This window comes from Nelumbo lutea, chromosome 1, assembly GCF_056320005.1.
Source record: "Nelumbo lutea isolate HS-2025 chromosome 1, American lotus-T2T, whole genome shotgun sequence".
NCBI classification, from domain to species: domain Eukaryota; kingdom Viridiplantae; phylum Streptophyta; class Magnoliopsida; order Proteales; family Nelumbonaceae; genus Nelumbo; species Nelumbo lutea.
Window position 1 is genome coordinate 119,855,506 of NC_142684.1, and position 23,046 is coordinate 119,878,551.

Sequence of the window (23,046 nt, forward strand, 5' to 3'; positions counted from 1 at the left end):
TGCAGAGAAGGCAACATATTTGTACTTTTAATATGCTTACAATAACAACTGTACCATGTGGATTGTTACTTGTCAAAGGCGACCCATATTGACAAAGCAAGGTGCAGAGAGTATCTCAGTCTTCTGATTCCAATAATTCGAAAGAAAAGATGATTATGAAAGGAAAAAGAAAACGCAAAGATACCTTGGTTGGGCTGAATGGTAGGATTGACTAATATGCATGGGAGATGAGAATTAAAGGAGTTCTGATGGATTGGTCTTCCGACAGCTACCTGGCGAAAGCACGGTTGTCACTCACATGGTACACCCTTGTTACCCTTTTTGGTGGAACTCAGGTGGGTGGCTAAATGCAACTGCAACAGGTGGCTGATTCTCACATATTTCCATTAGTTGCAGCAGAGATTCTGATTTGAGAGGACTAGTCAAACACATCGAAGCTCTTTGGGAAACAGAGTGGGTAATGCTAGATCTAACTTGTAAAGGTGTTTGTCTCTATCTTGGTCTCCTGCTTTGGCTTTCTAGACATAAACTAATTAAGAACCTGTCGAGCCGTTTATATTTGTTATTCACAAGCTCGTCTTCCAAGGTTGGATCAAATAAGTATCGCTTGTCTTAGTTTTTGGGTGCTTTGAGTATTGCCTCTTTAGCCTTTATTTTAATCACCTGGCCTTCTTTATGTAATTATTATGTTTATTCCGTTGACGACCTCTCTCTCTCTATTTGATCCCTTGCATTTTTAGACATGTTACATGCATAACCTCTTCCAAAATAAATAACTACATAAAAACAAAGACAAAAGCTTTAAACTTCTTTAAAGGGTGTACCCTAGTTGGCCCAATATTACGAATTCTACATCAAGAGGACTTGAACTCTTTTGGAAAAAAAGGAATGTATAAATTAGCAAAGTTAAAAGAAAAATAAAACTCAAATATTTAAACCATGTTAGATGCATTAAAGATGAACATAAAGAGTCTTGGTAAAAAATGATGAAATAAAATAAAGATGAAAATACCTATTCTTCAAAAAAATTATTAAATGACCATGCAATAGGGAAAGGGTGATAATGGCAAATAAGATAGTAATACTAATAGTGTTACGAATAATGCATACATTCCTAGAGTTTGATCTACTAAAGTAAAAGATGCACTAAATAAGATGAAGGAACAAACATCAGGACCTGAAGGGATTCTAATAGAAATGTAGAAGGATATGGGAGAAATAGGTGTATTATGACTAACTAAATTATTTAATAAAATAGTAAAAGAAAAGATGATGCCAAATGATTAGAGAAATAACAATATAGTACTTACTTTTAAGAATAAAGGTGATACACAAAATTATAATAACTATCAAGGGATTAAACTCAAGTGCCACATTATAAAACATTGAGGGAAAATAATTGAACAAAGATTATGACTTAAAACAAGTGTATTAAAGAACCAATTTGATTTTATGTTGTGGAGATCAACCATGGAAACTATATTTCCTTTAAGACAATTGATAGAAAAGTTTAGAGAGAAGAAGAAAGATCTTTATATGGTATTCATTGATCTATAAAAGATTTATGATAGAGTTCCCAGATAGATAATATAGTTGGACCTTGGAAAAGAAAGGGATTAAAAATAGGTATACATAAACCTAATTACGAATATCTGTGAGGGGGGCAAAAACCAATGCTATAACACTAGTGGGAAAGGCTTTAGATTTTACATTTACGATGCATCTTCACCAAGGTTCAATAGTTAGCCCTTATCTATTTGCATTGATCATAGATAAATTGACTAAACATATTTAAGAAAAAGTTCCATGGTGCATGTCATTTGAGGATAACATTGTTTTAATTGATGAAACTAGTAAAGGGATATTAAATGCAAATTTAAGCTTATGAACAAATGCCCTAGTTCATAATAAAGTGTGACCTGCCATAACAAAATGCAAAATTAAGCAAAATTGGAGATCGAGAGAAAACTCAGTTTGACCATTTCCAATACCTTGGTTCAATAATTCATAACAAAGAATAGATTGAGAAGGATATCACCTAGAGAATTAGAGTAGGTTGGGCAAAATAGAGGGATGCATTTGGACTTTTGTGTGATATGAAAATACCATTTCGATTAAAGGAAAATTTCTATAAAATAGTTGTAAGGCCAGGTATGTTGTATGGAGCAAAATACTGAACAGTCAATAAAACAACTTCAGAAAATTAAATGTGTATGTAAAAAATGAAAATGCATGGAAGAGTAGAAAAATAGAGAGAATGTGATTAGAATTAAATGAAGTCATCCGCAAAAAACCTATAAATAGTTCCAATAAATGATAAAATGAGAGAGGATAAACTAGAATTATTTAATCACGTATATGGAAGACCAAAAAAAGGCATGGATAGAACTAGTAAAAAATAATTTAAACAATAATAATTTAAGATATGGCTTTAAATAGGATAGATTGGTGAAACATGGTTCATATAACCCACCATGAGGCATGAATGATGACAATGATGATCCATATTACACCATGGTTTTTAAAACCGACCTGGTGACCGAACCAGTCAGGGGTCCGGTTATCGGGTCGAACGACCCGAACGGTCGGCCCTTTTGGATAAAAAAATAAAAAAAAAGTTAAAAAATAAAAAAAAGCTCAAAACCGTTCCGAACAATTAACCAGTCAGTTCAGCAGTTTGCTGACCAAAATCAACGATTTTGAGGAAAAAAGCGGTTTTGGGGAAAAATGGAACTGATCAGGTGACCGGTTCTGATTTTTCCGGTCCAACCGTCCTGTCCGGTCCTATTTTGAAAATCATGTATTACACTATGCACACATGAAAATAAAAATATAAGAAAAAAGGAAAACATCTGTATTCCTTGTGGCCACTAAGAGGTATCTTCAGATAAAACACCATCCCAACCTATGGCACCACAACCACAACTTTTGCGGTGAACGTACTACTTTTAAAACAAAATCTTTGTCCGTCCGGCCCATTCTTTCAGTTTCATATATAGACGTTGTCATCAGACAGACGCCCTTGCCTTGGCAAAAGCCCAAGGATGGATGTGGCAGATGCTGATAAAATCTCCAATACAGCAAATCAAAGGGTTTTGGTTATGGACCGACTTTGACATAATGGGGATTTTTCAGGCTCTAGGCTTTGGGTTTCTTTTAAATCCAAGTATCATATTATATGCATTGTACATTCATCATCCCACATAAGTTTTTTAACTTATCACTGATTTGATCAACACGTATAAGATTTCTATCAAATTCTTGAAATGGGTAAATTCATTTTCGTGTATCTGTTTATCGATTCAGATATCGATTCAGATATCTCTTATCGGGGATGTGGCAGATGTGATCTTTTTATCCAGATGCGGCAGATGTGATCTCTTATTGATATCGATTCAGATAATTCATCTCACATAGATATTTTGGATTCGGATTCGGTTGCATCTGTTTATCCAGAATGAAATCAGATGCGGCTGGATCTTGAGCTACAGGTTGCACCCAACTTTTAAGAATTTCAACCATATTGGGTTAGGTTTAGGTTCCGGGCCCATTTGAAAATTTAATAAATTTTCAATTCAACCCGACCCAAGTTGCACTCCTAGCAGGACAGAATCTGAATATGATGCAATCACAACCCTAACATTAATAATGAGAACAGATTAATGTGGTTAGATCGGATCCCTATTTTGTGTTGATGGATTCACTTAATTATTCAATTACAAATTCAAAAACACATTACCATTTTTTTTTAAAGAAAACTCGAAAACAAGTTAATTACATCTCTCTCTAACAGACGCAGAAAATTCTTAAAACCTTTTGAGGAACACAAGACTAGCAATTTAGTTCCTTTTTTCTCTGTTGTATCATATGGTTAAAAGTCGTATCTGTTCAAGATATCTGAAACAAACTGGTTTTAGCTTAAGATGTCTCTTACAAGGATTGCCATGGTTGGACGCCATAGGAAATGAAACAATTTGGTTTTAGCTTTTGAAAAATACTAGCAACTAACTCTCTGTGCATTAGGAGTGATTCATACAGCTTTGAACCCGGATCTGCTGAAAGTAAAATCTAAAAAGCGTATTAATACCTTAACAGTATGGCATCACATTAAGAACATCTCCTGTGACGTGTGGCTGAATGTCATACTCTCGGTGTGTTAACATGATTTTTACTACCAGTACTAGATTCTGGCGCTAAAGCTTTATTGCTAGGAAAATGCAGAAATTAATTAATTTTTATAAAATATTTAGACAACTTCAGCTTCATTTGGATAAGCTTTTGTTTAGTAGCTTTAAAATGCAGAAAATAAATATCTATATTACTGTTAAAAGTGCGAATAGTGTTAGAATTTTTGTTTTGTTTAAAATACTTTATTCTTTTGAATTTGATTTCTCTCTAATTGTAAGGACAAAAATACAATTTGAACAACCACTTTTGTTTTCATTGAAGTCTCTCTCATTAAGTCTTATATTTATGGTATTAGCTCATATTCATTTATTGAATCCTATGTTAACTAACTATATTAATATTAAAAAATAAGTGTAAAAATAATAATTGTTTTTATTGATGATAACAACAAAATACAACTTTAAAACTAACCAAAAAATGAAGTTGGTTTCCTATTCGGTGGTGAATTAACAATTAAACCTTTTGAGTCAAATGTATCAACTCTAAATCCCATAATTAAATAATAATAAAAATTGAAAAGGATGAAAACACACAAAAGTATAAAAAATACAAAATAAATTATAGAAAACATTTAAATACATCTCTAATATAGTATATTTATCATATTAAACAAAAAGAAATATGACAAATAAGAATATTTTTTATAGATATATACATATAAAAAACTACAGAAAAATTTGGAAAGATATTATTTACTATCATTATCGTTATCCAAGATTTTCATGTTCATGCTTACTAGTAATCCAAAATAGTGTTTTGAGAATTTTGGCAAGAATTATTTTTTACTGATATTATCTAAAATTCATCATGACATTTTCACATTTTTCTTAAACTCACCATGACTTTTCTAAACCTCCAAAGAGCCCCCTATAGATTAGTTTTAATGTCCAAACTCAATGACCATTAAGATTTCCATTAGATCATCATTAAAGATCATTAATATAAGTTGTCCACTTAAGCGTTTAAGTTTTTTTACATGATCAAAATGATCATTCAACTTTATTAAATACTTTTATGATAAAATTACCCTAGACCACTGCTGGCCTAATGTGAATCTTTTGAATTTTGATACACATACATGCATAAATACATACCCCATGCACATCAACAGTCAGAAGGAAGGAGTTATTGTTTTGGTCACATACATCAAAATGGGTATCTATAGGCTGAAATTTTCTCCCATGCACAGCTTGTATAATTAATATATATGTTGGATGGCATTCTGGAAATTTCTTTTTAAACCAGATTTATTTTTCTTAAAATTATGTTCATGAATAAACTTGAAAACAGACCATGTTGAAAATTGTTATAACTGGTTATCATGCTCTTATATCCATATTTTGTTTTCTCTAAACAAAAGAGGATTAATTTTCATTTATAACCCCACTGTGAATTGAGGCTATGGATGGTTGATTTGTTCATTATATTTTAACATATGACCACCCAATCAAGAAAGCATAATCCGGCAAGTGTTAAGGAGTGCAAGGCGTTCTTACATTTATAATTTTATAGATATATTAGTCATCTGTTGTTGCCTTGTTTCTTCCCCATAATTTTTCTTTTTCTTTTTGGTTTGGGTATGAAAATTATCAGCCTTCGTGTTTTTGCTTGGTTTCGTCTGCAATTATTTTTTATAGATTTTGTTTAGCTATATATAATAAAATAATACTTATTTTTTCTATTTTAAAAATTAAGAAACAGTTTATAATATAAGTTTGTACATATATTATTGACATAATATGCCATGTTCGCGCGGTAGATTATATCGTCAAGTTTCATTTATATAAGAACTTAATATAATCAAAACATAAAAAAAAAAAAAAAATTAGTGGCATGGATTTTCTCAAAAAAAAAAAAAAAAGTGGCATGAAGATTTACAACCATATTCGCATCCATAACCATATCAAGCCGGTCTAAATGGAAACATAAAAGAAAAAAAAAAAAGACCAGGATGATATAGGAAGGCAATAAGATCTGAACAACAACAGTATGATTGTTCAGTTGGAAACTATAAAGATCAATAGCAAGCAGAAACAGTTGGCATCTGGTGTAATTTATGCGAAACATTAATTAATAATCCACCAAAGACAAATCAAGGCTGTGTGTGTTCGTACTTCACTGTGGAGAGATTGAGGTTATTACACACGCTCTGGGCTTTATTAGTAAGGAATGATCTTCACTCCCATGTGCTTCTCAGCAAAGTCCAAAAGATAGTTGATCTCAGTATCGTCGATGTATCCATCGCCGTTGACGTCGGCCGAGTTGATCCCGCCGCTGGCGTTTTTCCATGAAGCAAACCATCCCCCAACGCTGCGGATGGCGTGTTGCAGCTCTTTTCTACTTATTCGCCCATCCCCGTTGACGTCGAATTTCTTCAACCATAGTCTGAAATCTTCGACAGTCATCTCACGCTTACCATTGCTCGTGATTTCTCGACTGCGAGTGACGCTTCTGTTCTGAATGGCCATCTACACTGTAATTTTCCAAAATCTGATCGATCTCTTTCCCTACTTGCTTGCAATCTTTGTTGGAAATATAGCAATCACCCAGAGGCCAGAACAAAAATAAAAGGTAAGAAAATATATAAAATATCCAACAATCTTTTCCTTTTTCTGATTCCTTCTTATCGACTGAGAATCCACTCAATCACGTTTACGGCTGCAACTTGGGCGGGCTCAGGTTGAGTGTGGGCCAGCCTCAGGGCCCAGGCCCAAGTCAACTCTGTAATGCATTTTCATTTTTCAAATCAGGTGTCCAATTTGCACCTCTAATCACATTCAGGAAAAGTAATCCTTGAAGCAACTTGCGCCATGAAATGTGAGGCTATCGGGTCTGGTCAGGTCAGGGTACGTAGATCCGGTCTCAACCCAATTAGCAAATGTGCACAATCATTTAACCAGTTCCGGTTTCCGAACTAGAAAGGTGGTATTGGGTCTGACCCGATGAAACTCCAGGCGACCACCGACCATTAATCATGCCATTGGAGGAGGTCAGACTAGTTGGATTATACCTTTTTCTTTGTTGAATGGTATTCAATTTGCACAGTTGCATTTGACTCCGGCACCAGTAGAATTGTATATATGCTATGAAGTAAAAAGAATAGAATTGCTTTTTATTTTATAATATCCCAAGGAATAGAATTCCTTGATAAAGCAGGACTCAACTTGGGGGGGGGGGGGGGTATCATTTATTCCTTTAGATTAAAAAAAGGAATATATTTTATTGCTTTTATTAGGTATATTTTGATTAGAAAAAGGCTATTTGCATTCTTTTCTTTGTGTGCGAGTGCTTTTGGCAAAAAGAAAAAAAAGGGCCCAACCGGTGACCTCTTGATCTGCAGTCACCACTGAGCTATGGACCCTTTTAATAAAAAACTTGAGTACTGTTTTAAAAGAAAAAATAGAGACTTGTAGCTTCCTTTCACAGCCCCATCCATTATTTCGGTAAAAAGGGGGCAAGTGGGTGAACTTTACAGAATTGTAATAATTTTGTGTTTGGCCACCCCTACAATAGGATCCACGGAATAAATTTTTTCTAAAGAATATTGGTTCTACCATGCAGTTTGAATGGAAGGCTTGTTCTAAATTAAAAAAATAAAAAATTAATTAAAATAAAAAATGGCCAAAAGCTATTGTCTGGGTTAAATGGGTCAATGGTTCGACCACATGGGTTAGTGGGTCGCTGACCGAGTCAACGGTTTTTGGCTATAGAATGAGTTAAGAGTGAAATGGAACTGATTGCTTGAACGATTCCCCTGGATCAATGACAATTCGAAAGCACTGGTTTGGAAGATAGATAACTTAGATATTTATCCACCCACCACTACAAGAAAAATAGTCTAACATGATCGCCGAATTAGACCTTTGGACCGCCGGCTTAGATCTAAGGCAGTGGTCATTGGTCCGCCGTCTAAGTAGCTACCGGCCTAGATCAAGACTGCCGCCTTTGGTGGCCAGTTCGAGGCAGTCCAAATTTCATTAGCGCGGCTGTCTGTTAGGACCCCTGGCTTAGTGTTATTAAAGGCGTAGTTTTTCACCGCCGGCTTAGGTTTTGTCAAAAATTGTTTGGCTCCTTAGGTGGCGGTTTGAATCGCCGGCTTTGATCCTAATTAACCGTCACCTTTGGTTTAGTCCAACATCATTTGCTTCCTTAGGTGGCGGTTCAGACCACCGGCTTAGGTCTTGTTTATGGCTAATCTACCAATTTCATGACTGCCAGCTTAGATATATATACATTTTTTAATGTTTATGCCAAGTTAATTCCGATATTTGTTGGTGCATACACTTTTTTTATTAATTCATCACTTTAATACATGCTTAACAAATAATTCATGATAATTGATACATGAAAAGTTAAAATTAAGAAACTTAAATAAAAAAAATGCAATTTAAAACAAAATATATTAATTTAAAGATTAATTAATATCCAAATCAAACTATTCACATACAATATCCAGTTGACATATAAAAATACAAGGACTTAAAAAAATTCAATTTATCGAATAAGGTTCACATCTTCAGAAGCAAATCCACTTAGCGTAATTGATGAACCTGTAAATCAAAAACATATAAATTATTAAAGAATGTAAAGTAAATGAGATAACCATAAAAAATGTATAAAAAACAAGACATTCAAGGAGGCATCCTAATTTAGCATTCTCATATCAATAAATGAATTATGCAACTAGTAAATTAACCAAATCAAATTGAAAACTCTATGGCATGACAGAGTTAATGTAATCAGATTGTAGCACATAAAAGCACATTAGGATGATTGGTCTGGATTTAATAGATAAAAAAATGTAAAATATTTCAAATAATGAGCCCAATCTACCCATTTAAAAGTGCTGCTATCTGTATCATTGTGCTTATATGACCCTATTTACATATTTCACTATCATCAGTAGAAGTTTACAAGTTGCCAATATAAAAAAGCTAATGTGATGTCAACAAACTGGTGTTCATGGAGTTTTTTTTTCTATTTCACCATTCTTTCTTTAATATTTCAGATATGAAATCCTTCTATTTCCCCTATATCAAGATTAAATCCTTTTCTTTACATAGAACATATACCCTATAGGGACTTTTCTCCTTCACAACCTACACCACAAGTCCATCTTTTTTTTCATGTACCCAATGAAGTATATACAGCCAGAAGGGCACCTTGGAAAAGAGCTCTTCACAATGAAGTATATTTACCAAAATGACCTCAAGATGAATGTATAAGATGAGAATACAGAACCTGAAGACACCTTTTCAATAAATGAAAGAAAATCTGCAAAATTAAAGGAATTGAATCTACCCAAAAAAACTTAAAGAGGTATGTGGGTAGCAAACCTGGAGAGCGAGACACAGCAGCTTTGCAAGTCTCTTGAATGATCCTAGAGTAATATTTTGACACGACTAATATGTTCTGAAAGAATATATGTCAATTAAATTAATTTGAATATCTAAAATCATAAAATCTTGAAAAATAATATGCCATATAACTGGATGTGCACAAGCCAATTACATGCTCAATAATTCTCTGTTTTAGATCCTCTGCTGCTTTCTCACCCAAATGACCCCCAAGCATGTTTTTTTCATTCTCAAACTCATCCTGATATGTCTCTCAAAGAGTATTCCAGTGGATCACCTCCATTGTGGTCAGCTGTTTCAACAGCAACCTGAGTGGGCAGGCATGTAAAACAATAGATGAATAAAAATTGGATGATTTCTTGGAATAAAGAAGAAATTGGTATTGAAAAAACACCAATGTCACCAAATATATACCTAAATTTTGGAATTTCACCTAGATTCTTATCCTCCAAAGTAGAGTTAAGAAGGCTTGACTGCAATGGATCATGTGGAGACAGCACTAAATACCAGCAAATTTTTCGTAGGACCTGCAAGTGGGAATAATTATCAGGAAATGCCAAGGTAAATAGGGAAGACATGAATTCAAAACCAGTACTTACTGGTATCCATTGTGCCAGATCTTCTTTGACAGATGGAATCTCATAGATTGCCTTGTAGCTACGACAGATCTCAAGGTAATCATTGTTATGGGAGTGGTACCTACATAAAGGAAAAGAATCCAACTAAATAGTTTGCTTTATATTGGGATACCTGATATAAAGTCATAAATAAAATTCAAAATCTACAGCCATTTTTATCACATAATCAGATAGTGATAGCAGGTACAAATCACACAGTCAAACCAAGTTTCCTCCATGTCTATCTGTGGTAGCAGGTTCTGAATGTGAAACCAAGGCAGGATCCACAGTCAAACCAGCAATAGGTTCCTTAGGAGCAACCTAAGCCTCTTTATCATTTGCAATCCTCTTCACGTAAAGATCAAAATACAGTTACAAATAACACATGCTAATAGGAGTTTTACAAAGATAAGAATAATGACAAATCAAATGCCTATCCAACAAATGAGATTAAGAAACTCAAAAGAGTGAAATCAAAACAATGTGCTGTCTGATGCACATAAAGTGGCCAGCGTTTTGTGTTCAGCAGAGCAGAGTTGTATGTTCCTTTATCTTGGTCAATGGTGTGAAAAATCGGCTTTTTTGACATTATTAGCTGGCCAATTTTCCTTTGATAGTGAACTCAACAGGTGAGGTTTTCATTCATGTGAACCTGGACCCTGGTATGGGTCAGGTTCTGGTATTAGTGGCAGAGGGATAATCATATGCCCAACTTATTATGGGCCCTGGTCCCAATGTTTTTAGGCCCATGCCATCTATGTTTGGGTTAAGTTGGGTATCCAAGTATTCGGTAACCCATTCATCCTCTGCTTTATCAACAGTGAATAGGCCAGGCCTTCTGGTTGATTAATCCTAAAAAAAACTTATACCTGTTCAATTTTTCACTTTTTCATACCAAATTTCAATTCAAAATTCTATCAATAACTTTTCTTTCTTAATTAAGAGCCTAAATTTGAAACTGAAAATCCAATCAAAAGCAAAGGTAGTGTTCGAGTTGAATTGCTTTAGTTGAGCTGCTTAATTAGAAGAGATTTCAATGAATGACTGAAATCAGGTGGGCCTCACCTCACAAAGCCAAGAGCAGCAACATGAAAACCCTGCAAAATAAAAAGAAACAAGTTTGAATGTAAGAATATACTTGAGTACTTAATATATGTACTCTCACATAGAGGGTGATCATTACTAACCTGATGCAAAAGGCCTAGCATGCAGCAAATTACCAGGCCTGGGCCTAAGTTTTTGTCCAGGCCACAAACACACAAGAAGTGATTGATATAAGCCTTTCCCCCCCTTTTAACAACAAAAAGGTTGCTTTCTCATGACAATCAAAATATATACAACCTAAATTAAAAAGAAAGAAAGTGAAATTTTGGGTGATATGTACAGGTCAAGGAAGCTTCACTACTACTTACCTATGGACAACCCAGAGGGGTTCCCTATCTTATTAATAGAGAGTCTTGACAAATAGTACCTATGTCAAGGGTTTTATCCTCAATAGATTATTCAACTAAGATCCAAGCACATGAGAGTGGAGAATATTGGATGCATGAATTGTACCAACACCACCTACAGGATGTATTGGTTACTCCAATTAATGCATAGGTGAAACAATTCAAACTTTGAATTCAGCCCCATCCCCCATGAGGAATAATAAAAATTATTCCTTTAAACCTTCGTCCAACCAACAACATAATTTCCCCTCAAAATTCCTTTATGGAAAGGGATAACACTAGATGTCTATATGTTTACTCTTGGCATAAACTTCACTGTTAGTTCAGTGGTTCCACTAGTAAGGGGCTCACACTGATTTGTAACATCTATTGGCTTCTTTTTGAGCCTCCAAAGCGGCTCACACTGATCTACTGGGTATTATCTGGTAGGACAGAGGACTTCCTAGCAGGCAATGCATAAGGTGTCTTATTGTGTCTTTTATAAGATTGCTTTCTAGCATTCCTCATACGGTGCATGGATAAATAATAAGTGACTTGGATGACTGGCAGCATATTATCTATCACTATCTTCTGTACATTTAATTTGATTATTGGTAAGAAATTCCATTAATTGGGTGGAATGGAATCCATTTATTTTACTGTGTCTGTAATGACTTGCTGTTCGAGAAAATTTTTCGTGTTTACTTTTTTCCTTGTTTGTGGCTCTAGTTGAATAATGGGTTCCCTGGCTTATTTTGCAGGTCAGACATGACCGAAGATCAAATAGTAGTAGATCTTGGCTTTAGGACAAAAGTTCTGTTGTGGGGTGGCATTCTTCTTGGCTCACAGCAATCAATCTCCAACAAAACAAAATACTACTTGATCAATAAATCAATATCTATACTGAGAAGTGTCTCTATTCAAGCTACCTAAATCTAAGCAAGAGTCAACCATGACAAATTGAAGAAGACTCAAGCTTCTTAACCTTAGACCGGTATTTCTAACAAAAGAAACAAGCACTTCAACCTCAGAGCAAGAGTATAGCATAGAAACCACCTTAATCTCTTTGTTCCCATGCAACTTCCGAAACCACATAGCAATTGCATCAGATGAATGAATTGTAGCCTTCTTTTAGTGATTATGCCAACACTAATAGATTCCCTTCTTTCCCATGGGCACAACACAAATACATGGAACATAAAAGCCAAAGCACAAACTGCATAAAATCTAATAGACCTAAATAGGGCCATCACAATAATTCACAATCAAGAATAATTGAGGATTTTTGACGATCCTAAGCCATAGACATGTTTATTCCATTTTCTTTTTCTGTATATAACATTTTGTACTGTTGATATTAGGATTACATAAGCTCCTATCGCATTGAAATTATTACCTTTGGCAAAGTATGCATTTTGAATATAAAATAGTCCTTGCCAAGAAAAGAAATGCGCATTTTGATTTTTAAACCATCCATCTATTTTACTGATCGTGGAATAAAAAAGTCATCTACAATCCATAATCCTAAGTTTCAAGTTTCAGCTAAACCCTTTTTTAGTTTCTGTAAGCAATAAACCCTTTTTTTGTTTCTGTAAACAATAACCCTAATTCCAAGATGATCGATACTTGCACAGATATAATTTAGGAAAGAAAAAGAAGATAGAAAATAGAGAGGATGGAAGGGAGAGGGATGATAATGACCTGATGGTGATGACGCCAGAGGTCCCACAGTAGATGTAGGTGAAGAGAGAAGCTGTATCTTTGAAGATGGTTTGCTGCAATGGAATCCCTTTTGGATCGTCAAAAAGGGCAGTTGGGGGGATTGCTCCAGCTTGATACGGATTTTCTCCTATGTAGTAGAATTGCGGCTAAGCCTTTAACTGTGTTTGTCGTCCTCCACCGATTAATGCCCTAGAATGGGAGAAAATAGAAATGAATCAACCATACGTGAAGAAGAAGAAGAAAGAATCTTTACCTTTCGTTCTTTGTCAGAAGCATTTCTTAATCGATTTCTCTCTCAAAAAGATTTTGAGCAGGAATATAAGGCGGGAGTGTGAGAGTTTTTGGATTTTTGCTCTCTCTCTCTCTCTCACTAAGCTGGCCTAAGTTCGGTTCAATGTAAAAATGTCGTGCTAGTTCTTGAAGACCACCGGTCCACCGCCCAATTCTTTTATTTTTGTTTTTTGGGCGGCGGTCTTGGTAAGAACGCCACTTCAGCTGTGTCTATAGTGGCGGTCTTTATGACCGCCGGCTTAGGTCGTTGTGCGCCATAAATTCTAATTTGGATAACATTTTACCAAGCTGAACGCTATATTTATGGGTATTGAAACAACATTTTCCCATAAGTCACTTGCTTGAAAAACATATTACTCAGATGACACAAAAGGAGTAAGGCCTCATTTAAAATTCCAAATGGGTTGGTTGGTTAGGGCGGTGTTTGGAACCGTGTAAATCTCGTGGTTTCGGTCTTGTTCATGGGATTTGGTTGCATTTGGCTGCATATGGATGGGACCAGTCTTGTCCACACCCCAATATAGTGTGGATAGGTCCCATTCACACCCCAATTTCTCATCCACAGCAAAATCTCGTGGTTAGGGACCTTTCACACTTGATTTTTGATCCCCTAATTCACACTTTCCCTGAAAAGGCTATCCTATTGTTTGTTTCACATTTTAATATTTTTGTCAATAAAATATTAATTATTTTACTTAGTTTTTATTTTTTTTATTTTAATTTTTTATAAATAAAATTATATTGAAAATATATATATTCTTTTTATTTTTTAATTATTTTACTATTGTTTTTATAAAAAAATTAATATTTATTGGTTAATATTAATTCATCCGCCGTTGACCCGGATGGTCGAACCATTCAACCCGGGAACCATCCAGGTAAGTGGTTATGTTTTACCCCAAACCCGGTTTTTGGCTAAAAACCGTTGAAAAAGTCAACAACCCATTGACTCGAGCGGTCAAACCGTCAACCTGTACAACGATTTTTTTGCATTTTTTATTTTTTTAATTTGTTTGTCAGAACAGGCTATTCGTTCAAATCATCGACTCGAAAACTGATGGCCAGAATGGTTCTATTTCCAGATCATTTTTTTAAATGTTGGTGTAGATCATTTATAAATGTATATGAGATACATGGAATCAAAAAGTGTCCATACCGCGCCTACAAAACACCAGTGGGTGTGAACTGGTCCAATCCAACAATTTGTCCACAATTCAGAACAACTGCGGACTATGGTGTGGTGTGGATTGTGATAGGAGGTGTGGTGTGGACCAATCTACACCCACCAATTTCTCATCCACACTACAGAACACCCCCTAGGTCTCCCACTAGTTGTAATGGTAGTGGAGACTTGAGATCGAATCCCACCTAGGTTAGGGGGTTTATGGGTTTGGGAGATAGGCTACCCCATTAAAGGAATAAGGCTTTCTTTTCATTCTTTTCAGATAAAAGACTTCCGACTTCATTGTAATGGATTCCATCATTAACTTGTCTTCTTCTACTTAGGTCTTAGAATCTTCTAGATCCTCCTATTCGCTTTCGTAATGGGAACCAATCAAGCGAATTCAGGGGAATTTAAGTTTCGTCCATTAAGAAGGTGTTTAGTAGTGTGAAAATATCGTGAATGATACCGTTTTGGTCCTATCTACAATAGAATGTGGTGTTCTGTTTTATATGGATGGTTCACGTTTACAAAATAGCGTGGACATGGACGGGCCACACAGACGGTTCTAATGGATGGGCTATACTATGGTGTGGACAGTTTGTGGGAATTATTCAGTGTAATACAAGTTCATTAATATTGGTCCAACTACCCTCATTATATTTAATCTTTTAATATATTTTAATTTATTTTAAAATTATTTTTTAAATTGTTTGTTGTTGAAGATAATATTATAATGACGAATATATTTATTTTTATATTTATTAGTAATTACGTGTAGGTGTTTTATTTTATCAATTATTATTTTATATTATTATTTCAAATTACTTTTGGCTTAAATTATGTTTTTTTTCATTCATGATCTATGGGTGCAAATGGACCAGATCATCCAATCCAAATCTGATCCAGTTTTGTAAGATTCGGATAACCCTTTGTCGGATTTTAGGATCGGATCCAATTGAAATTTAGATCACCCTTACCTGATCCCATTCGACCTATATATGTATATATTTATAAACATGTTTACTTATAAAAATACATGTATATATTAATATATTTATTTATAAATAATTTTATATTGCATTTTTTGTAAATTTTTTTATAAAAAGACATGCATATATTAATATGTGATGAAAATAGTTAAAAAAATACTTATATTTTTGTTTTTCTTTATATAAACTTTTGTTTTTCTTTTAATAATTTATTAAAATTTTTCATAATTTGAATAGTATCGGATTAGATTTAGATATCTAACGTCCTTAACGGATTCGAATTTGAATCACCGTTTGTGAGATCCAATCGGACCTTCGAATCGGATTGGATCTTATATTTTTTTATCAGATTAGATTCGGGTATACTTTGATTCGTATCCTCTTTGTTTCATTTGCATGCCTATATGATCGATTGTGTAAATAATCTTACAAGTTGTATATGAGATATATGGAATCAATATGTATAAAAATCTACACTACACCTGCAAAACGCCTATGTGGGTATTGACAATTTATACCCATATAGTTTTGTCCATAGTTCAGAACATAGTATGGTATAGTGTGGATTAATTCCATCTTGACACACGACAATTTAGAGGAGGAAAACATCTTGACATGTGACAATTTGATTCTCTACTTTTTTTTTTGTAAAGCTGATTCTCCACCTTTGATTCAATTAGAAGACACGCCCGTCAAATAAATAAATAAATCTCCTAAAAGAGATTCCCATTACACCTAGAAAATCTAAAAGAAAAAAGGACTTCTTAACTTTTCTTGGTCTCTGACGACTATAAATATCACCTCCAATATCCAAAGAAAAGATTTCTTCCAAAGTTTTTTGATCTCTTCAAATTATTTTTCTTGTTGTCCGTTGTCCATGTGTTTCTTGTTTTCTAATGTTTGAAGAATGAAAGTTTTTAGCCATAGGATTTTGGATTCATTTAAAAAAGAGAAACTAGCATGAATTCAATCAAATCATTCAACACTAACGGAATGTTTGGAACCGTGGCCGTTTTTTAGAAAAACGGTGCCACGTTAAATCGATATAGGTGTTTCAACAAATGCCCATGTATTTCATTGTTTGGTTCAGTTGATCATTTTTTTTTTGTGAAAAACGGGTCTTGAAAGCATAGACGCTTTTTCTTGAAAATTGGTCCCAAAAAACACCCACGCTTACAAACACCATGTAAGGCTTAAATGCATTCTTGACTAGGAGTGGCAAATGGGTGGACTAGGTCAAGGGTGAGTGTTGACTACCAATTCACCCATATTGACTCACTAAACTGTCACCCATGTTTAAGCATTTTATTGTCTCACAACCCACCCTAACCATCACTCACCGTAACTCAAACATGTTCACATGTTTATCCACCACACTTAAGCATTTATTTTCTTTTCAAAATACAGAAAAAATGCAGGTAACATAAAAATTGATAAAAATAAAAAAATGTACGTTTTATCAAAAAAGCTGAAATTTCAAAACATAAAAATGATAAATGTGCATGTGCAATTAAAGAAAGTAAAAAATGTATAAAATTTTAAAAAATGATAAAAGTTTTCAATAAAAAAGAAAGCACAAAATTCTGAATTACATAATAATTTTCAAACAAATTAAAATCACCATTGCATCTCACCTTGCTATAGAAAATAATAAATTTTTGAAAAGATATATATTACACAACCCAACTGATTTGAAGAGGCAGAGATCAAATTTGCTACTATATATTTGCTAAAAAATCATTGAAAAAGCAATATAAATTATAAAACAACGTAGAGATTATATCTCGCCATTTAAATTCAAAACACCAACAACGGGATTGACTTCTTAAACGATCCTACCACCATGATTATGAGCTTATGACATTGAAAGCATCAAGTGTCATCCACAGGAGGCACAAACCTAGGCAAAGCATCCATTACTTTGCTCAAATCAAATGTAAAGAAGAAGAGTAGTTGGGCATTGGAAATTGGAATGAGCGCTTGTGGTTGTGTTTGTGAAACCAGATCTAGTGTAGAAACAAGATTAATTGCAAAACCAACTATTGTGATTGCTGGTAGTTCTGTGTTTTTTGTGAACCATAGAAATTGGGGGTAAGCAAAGAACAAAAGATGAATTAGTGTCCTTTGCTTCGTTTGGTGTTATCAATGACCTCCAGTTTCAAACATTCAATGAGTTCCAGCTTGGCTTCGAAGTTCAAACCGTAGAAGGCTATATATGATCATGTGATCCAATGGGTACCCTGAGCCTAATGGGTCATTCAACCTGTATTGAACCACTACTCAAATGGGTGGGTCATTGGGTTGGGTCAAAATTTCCGGTCCTATCCATAACCACTAACACACTTCATTTTATGATAATAAAATTATAAAAGAAAATAAATTAACTTTTATTAACTGCAGTGTTTACATGCAATCCAAATAAATATTCAACAATTACAACTACAAATTAAAAGGAATAATATTTAAAATTAGAATTTTATAAATTAATAGAATAAATAATCTATCAAATCCACATTTATATCAAAAAACAATTTTTAATCTCAAGAAATTTATATAAATAAAATATTAATAATAGAATAGTTATTTTAGTACTTAAAATTTATAAATTTTCACATGATATGTGTCTTAAATTTTTTATAAAATATTAACTATTAAAGAACAATGTATTTATCATTTACAAAAATAAAAATATTGTTTAAAAATCTATATGATATGTGTCTTAGACTATTGATTGATGTATTATCAATAAAGTTGTATGATATCTATGCATCCAGTTATATTAATTGTAATGTATTTCTTCACATATACCACTAAGGGCTTGTTTTGTTCTGTGGTTGGAAAAGGTGTGGCTCATCTTAGATCACACCACACTAGCATAGTGTGTTCCAGAATCATGGTTCTAAAACACACTATGTAAATGTGTGTTTTGAGATGATACAAAACAAATGATATGTTTTGCATTGTTGTGTGTTCTTAATAGAATATGTTAATGTATGACACATATATAACATAAATTGATGCCAATGCCACTGATCATGCATCAACACATATATTTTCAATGTGTACATTATATGAATCATATTTTACAATTAATCAAAAAAATTAAAATTAATTTGTACAAATAAAGAATCATAAAATCAATGTTTTAAAAATTAACCAATAGGCTAAACCACATTTTGCCTTTGGGTCGTAAGTTTCAACCGTCCAAGTCAACGGGTCAAACCATGCCACATCATCATTATACACATACACGGGTCGTGCCTCAAAGTGCAATTTGAGGTGAAAAGAGTTTTTCACAACAATAGCATGGCAAGACGCCTTGGGACATAGAGATATCGAAAAGTTACCAAAAAAACCTAGCCAGATATCAGAGTGCAAAGTTATGGTTTTAGAAGGTTGCGTACACATTTAGTATGCAACCGTGACTCAATTACTGGGTCCAACAAGTCAATGGTCCAACCACCTAGGTTGAATGGTTTATGACAAGGTCAACACTTTTGATCAATTCCGAGGTTTTAGTAGAATCTGACTCAAAATCATGGCTAGGTGACAGTTCAAACTAGGTCTATAAATGGATTGTACTCAGGTTGAATTCAATAAAATCTAAATATGATCAAATTATTGAAAGCTTGCATCCAAATCTAACTTAAAAACTAATCAGATTTGAAGTCCTTGGATTCAAATTCGAATACTAACAAACTTAGATGGATTTGGATTTAATCCAATTTTGCTTTAATTTTTTAAAATACGAAAAAAAATATTAATTAATTTTCAACTTTTATATATAATAAATTAATGTATATATAAAATCATGTATAATATAATATATAAAATATATTTTATAATTATAAATATAACTATATAAATTTAATTAAACATAACAAAGTCGCGAATCTAAGAGAGAGAGTGTGTGTGTGGTAGGAATGGGACAATGGTGAAATGGTGGAACCCTTGGAATAAGTGGTTGAAAAACATGGAATTAGATAAAATATTCACATGGGTGTGGCTGGAATGACACAATATTTTGTGTTCCAAAACATAGCTCATTTTGGAATGTGGCATTGGATTAAACGAACTCCATTTTATGTGTTTCATTCCATAATGGGTTGGAATGAGTATATACTACATTATCAAATACCGCCTAAAGTGTACATTTCACATGTATTTATACATCGTTTGTGGCCATTTTGTCATTAAATTTAGTATCTATTGTTTCCAAAGCATATATGCATCCTCTTATCCATATCCGAGTTGTCCAATATGATACTCAATACCAATACTTTGATTTTTGAACACAAGGTACCAACTAATTGATTGATAAGGCCTTTAGCTGATTGTAACAGAGACATGAGATCAAATTTTGACTGCACTAGGGTTGGTCATGTGGTGCAGGTCTAAGCTAAAATTTTAAATTTGTCCCAACTCGCATGTAAAGGATGACTATGCCATACAGGAGGGCACAAGGTGTTCATTTTGTGATAAAAAATCCTTATTATAAAAATTAGGTCCACTTTTTATTGAGTTTGTATTTGTTGACCACATTTTGGCAACAAGACATTACAGCCACACATTAAACATCTCCCATGAATAATATAAATTACTAGAGATGTGCCTAATGTGTGTCTATAAGGTCTTATGGCTAGGGGTGCAAATTGGGCGGGTTGGGTTGGGTTTATGGTCAACCCAAGCCCAACCCAAAGATTTGAGCCTAAGGCCTAAGCCTAGACTGAGCCTGAGGGCAAACCTGATCTTCCCAATTCAAGCCCAGGCCACATCATAATTTGATGCACTCAAGTTGAGTTTGGGCCCGGATCGGGCTCGAATTGATTAATGAACCCACTCTAAAATTATACATATATGTATGCATTTATGCAAATATCTATACAGATATGTATGTATAAATATAAATATATATGCAAATATGTAAGTATAAATATGTATAAAAATATGAATGTACATATAAATAGATAGATAGATTGGTTCTAATTTGTTTTTAATCAGAACCAATTAACCTGTGAACATTGTTCAAATTTATTTTTAATTTAGATTGATTCTAATCCAAACCCGATTCATTTCAATGAACCAAATATTTGTTCAATCCAACTCAATCCAATATAAATTTATTATGAATGGACCAGGTTCAATCCATTCCAATAAATACTTTGGACCAATATTATGTCTGGACTAGTCCAATTCAATATGCCTTGTTGGTCTATCCAATTTGTCCAAATTAATTTTGTTTTAGATGGGGTCAACAACAGTTCATTGACACCCTTATTCGATAGGTAGTTCAAGCTGTTTTCTCTCTCCTTTTACACTCTCAACTTAAATAATTGATATAGGAGCCATCCATCATATGGTTTCCTCTCATCATCTGTTGTCATCCATCTCTTCACCCACTCAATCCCATCCCGGCCCCATCACTCTAGCAAATGAGATTGTAGCCCATGTAACCAATGTGATGTTGGCGTGAGTTGGTAATAGAGTTTTTCTTGGAGAGATTATAGGGATTTCTATTATATTATTTTCCTATTTACTGAGTATCAGTAATTCTAGCCTAGGATTGTGCATATTCGTTTTTTCCTTATTAGAAAGGCTCTTTATATTTGGTATATAATCATTCTCTTGTATTCAAATGTAATATGGTGAAATATACAGAACCTTTTGTCATGGTATCAGAGCAGAAATCCTAGCGATCTATCCTACTCTGATTGTGAACGGAAAAGGCCAAGTGGTAATCAGAAATCATGGCTGAACTGACTGACTTGGTGGAGCATGGAGAAAATTCCACAGCTGCCGTTTTAGAAGACCTGACGACCAGGATGCAACAACTGACCCAAAACCAGATTCAGGCAACAACAACTCACAATGGTTCCTCTATTCAGATTGGTATAAAGTTAGATGGAACGAATTATGCTTTATGGTCTCAAGTGGTGGAGATGTACATCTCTGGCAAGGATAAACTAGGATATATCAATGGAGATATTCCACAACCTGAACCAACAGACCCAACTTTCAGGAAGTGAAGGATTGAATACGCTATTGTGAAAGGGTGGCTGATCAACTCCATGGACCCATCATTGATCAGCAATTTCATCCGCTATCCAACAGCAAAACTGGTATGGGATTCAATTGCTACAACCTTTTTTGATGGATCTGACACTTCTCAAGTTTATGAATTGAAGAAGCGTGTTACCAGGATGAGACAAGCTGGAGGATCCATTGAATCATATTACAATAGCCTTCAAGGCTTATGGAGAGTGATCGACTTCCGACGACCGAATCTGATGAAGTGTGCTGATGATATACGTATGTATAATTCTAACATACAGGAAGATAGAGTCTACACCTTCCTAGATGGACTGGATGATCAACTAGACAAAATTCGAAGTGGTGTACTTCAAATACGGCCATTTCCTATAGTTGAGCAAGCCTATGCTCAAGTTCGACGAGAGGTTGTCTGACAGGCCATTATGCTAACTGGCACAGAGAATACTTCAAGTGTTGCTATGGTCTCTAAAGGGTTCAAGGCACAACCATCTACTTTACAGATGTCCAAGATTGGGTCTTCATCTATAGGTAGTGGTAAATCATATGCACAGACAAACACATTCTCAAAAGGAAAAGGACCAGTTGAAGGAGGAGGTTGTACTCATTGTGGGAATATGAAACATACTCGAGAAACTTGTTTCAAACTACATGGGTACCCAGAGTGGTGGCATGAACTGAAGGTTAAAAAGAAACGTGAAGTTGGTGCAAGTGAGAATACTGGTCAAGCAACACTTGTGAGCACTGAACCACAACTATCCCTTATACCACAAGTCTGAGACTCCTAATGATTGATGTGTATAGATTACACTAGAAAGTGCACTAGCCGATCAAGTAATACAATGATGAGTAGAGTATCGTTCCCACGATGATTGATCCAACAATTACTAGTAATGAATCTACCATTTGTTATCTGATAAACCGAAATATTAAACAAATCAAAACCCTAATTCCTAATTAGCAAGCTACCCTAATTAGTTTCGGATCAAACCACCTTCATGCAATGAGAAGAAAAGCTATATGTAAACACTAGCAGATTCAGTTCAGCAATTAATCCATTAAGTTATTCAATTGATGTGGATTTCAACCATGGTTTGGCGAAACCCTAATGGTATGAGCAGCCTCTCTCGAGCATAGCCCACTCTATCTATGAGTGACAATTCCTATATCTCCATCAAGAATTTAATCCCAATAGATGCATTAAGAACACAGAATTTGAAGGGCATCAATTCAGGTATG

At 34.3% G+C, this 23,046-nt stretch overlaps 1 long non-coding RNA gene and 1 pseudogene across 1 annotated transcript; one reads left to right on the forward strand and one right to left on the reverse strand.

Annotated features, from left to right (window-relative positions):
• Positions 1-8,581: 8,581 nt before the first annotated feature.
• LOC148877128 (uncharacterized) lies at positions 8,582-13,681 on the reverse strand. Its single transcript, XR_016112985.1, has 8 exons — positions 13,568-13,681; positions 13,294-13,503; positions 11,228-11,259; positions 10,145-10,244; positions 9,960-10,072; positions 9,700-9,853; positions 9,525-9,600; positions 8,582-8,738 (listed from the first exon to the last, which is right to left on the reverse strand). It is a non-coding gene; the product is annotated as an uncharacterized LOC148877128 (long non-coding RNA).
• Positions 13,682-21,506: 7,825 nt separating this feature from the next.
• Positions 21,507-22,586, forward strand: LOC148877129 (uncharacterized; annotated as a pseudogene).
• The last annotated feature ends 460 nt before the right edge of the window (positions 22,587-23,046 follow it).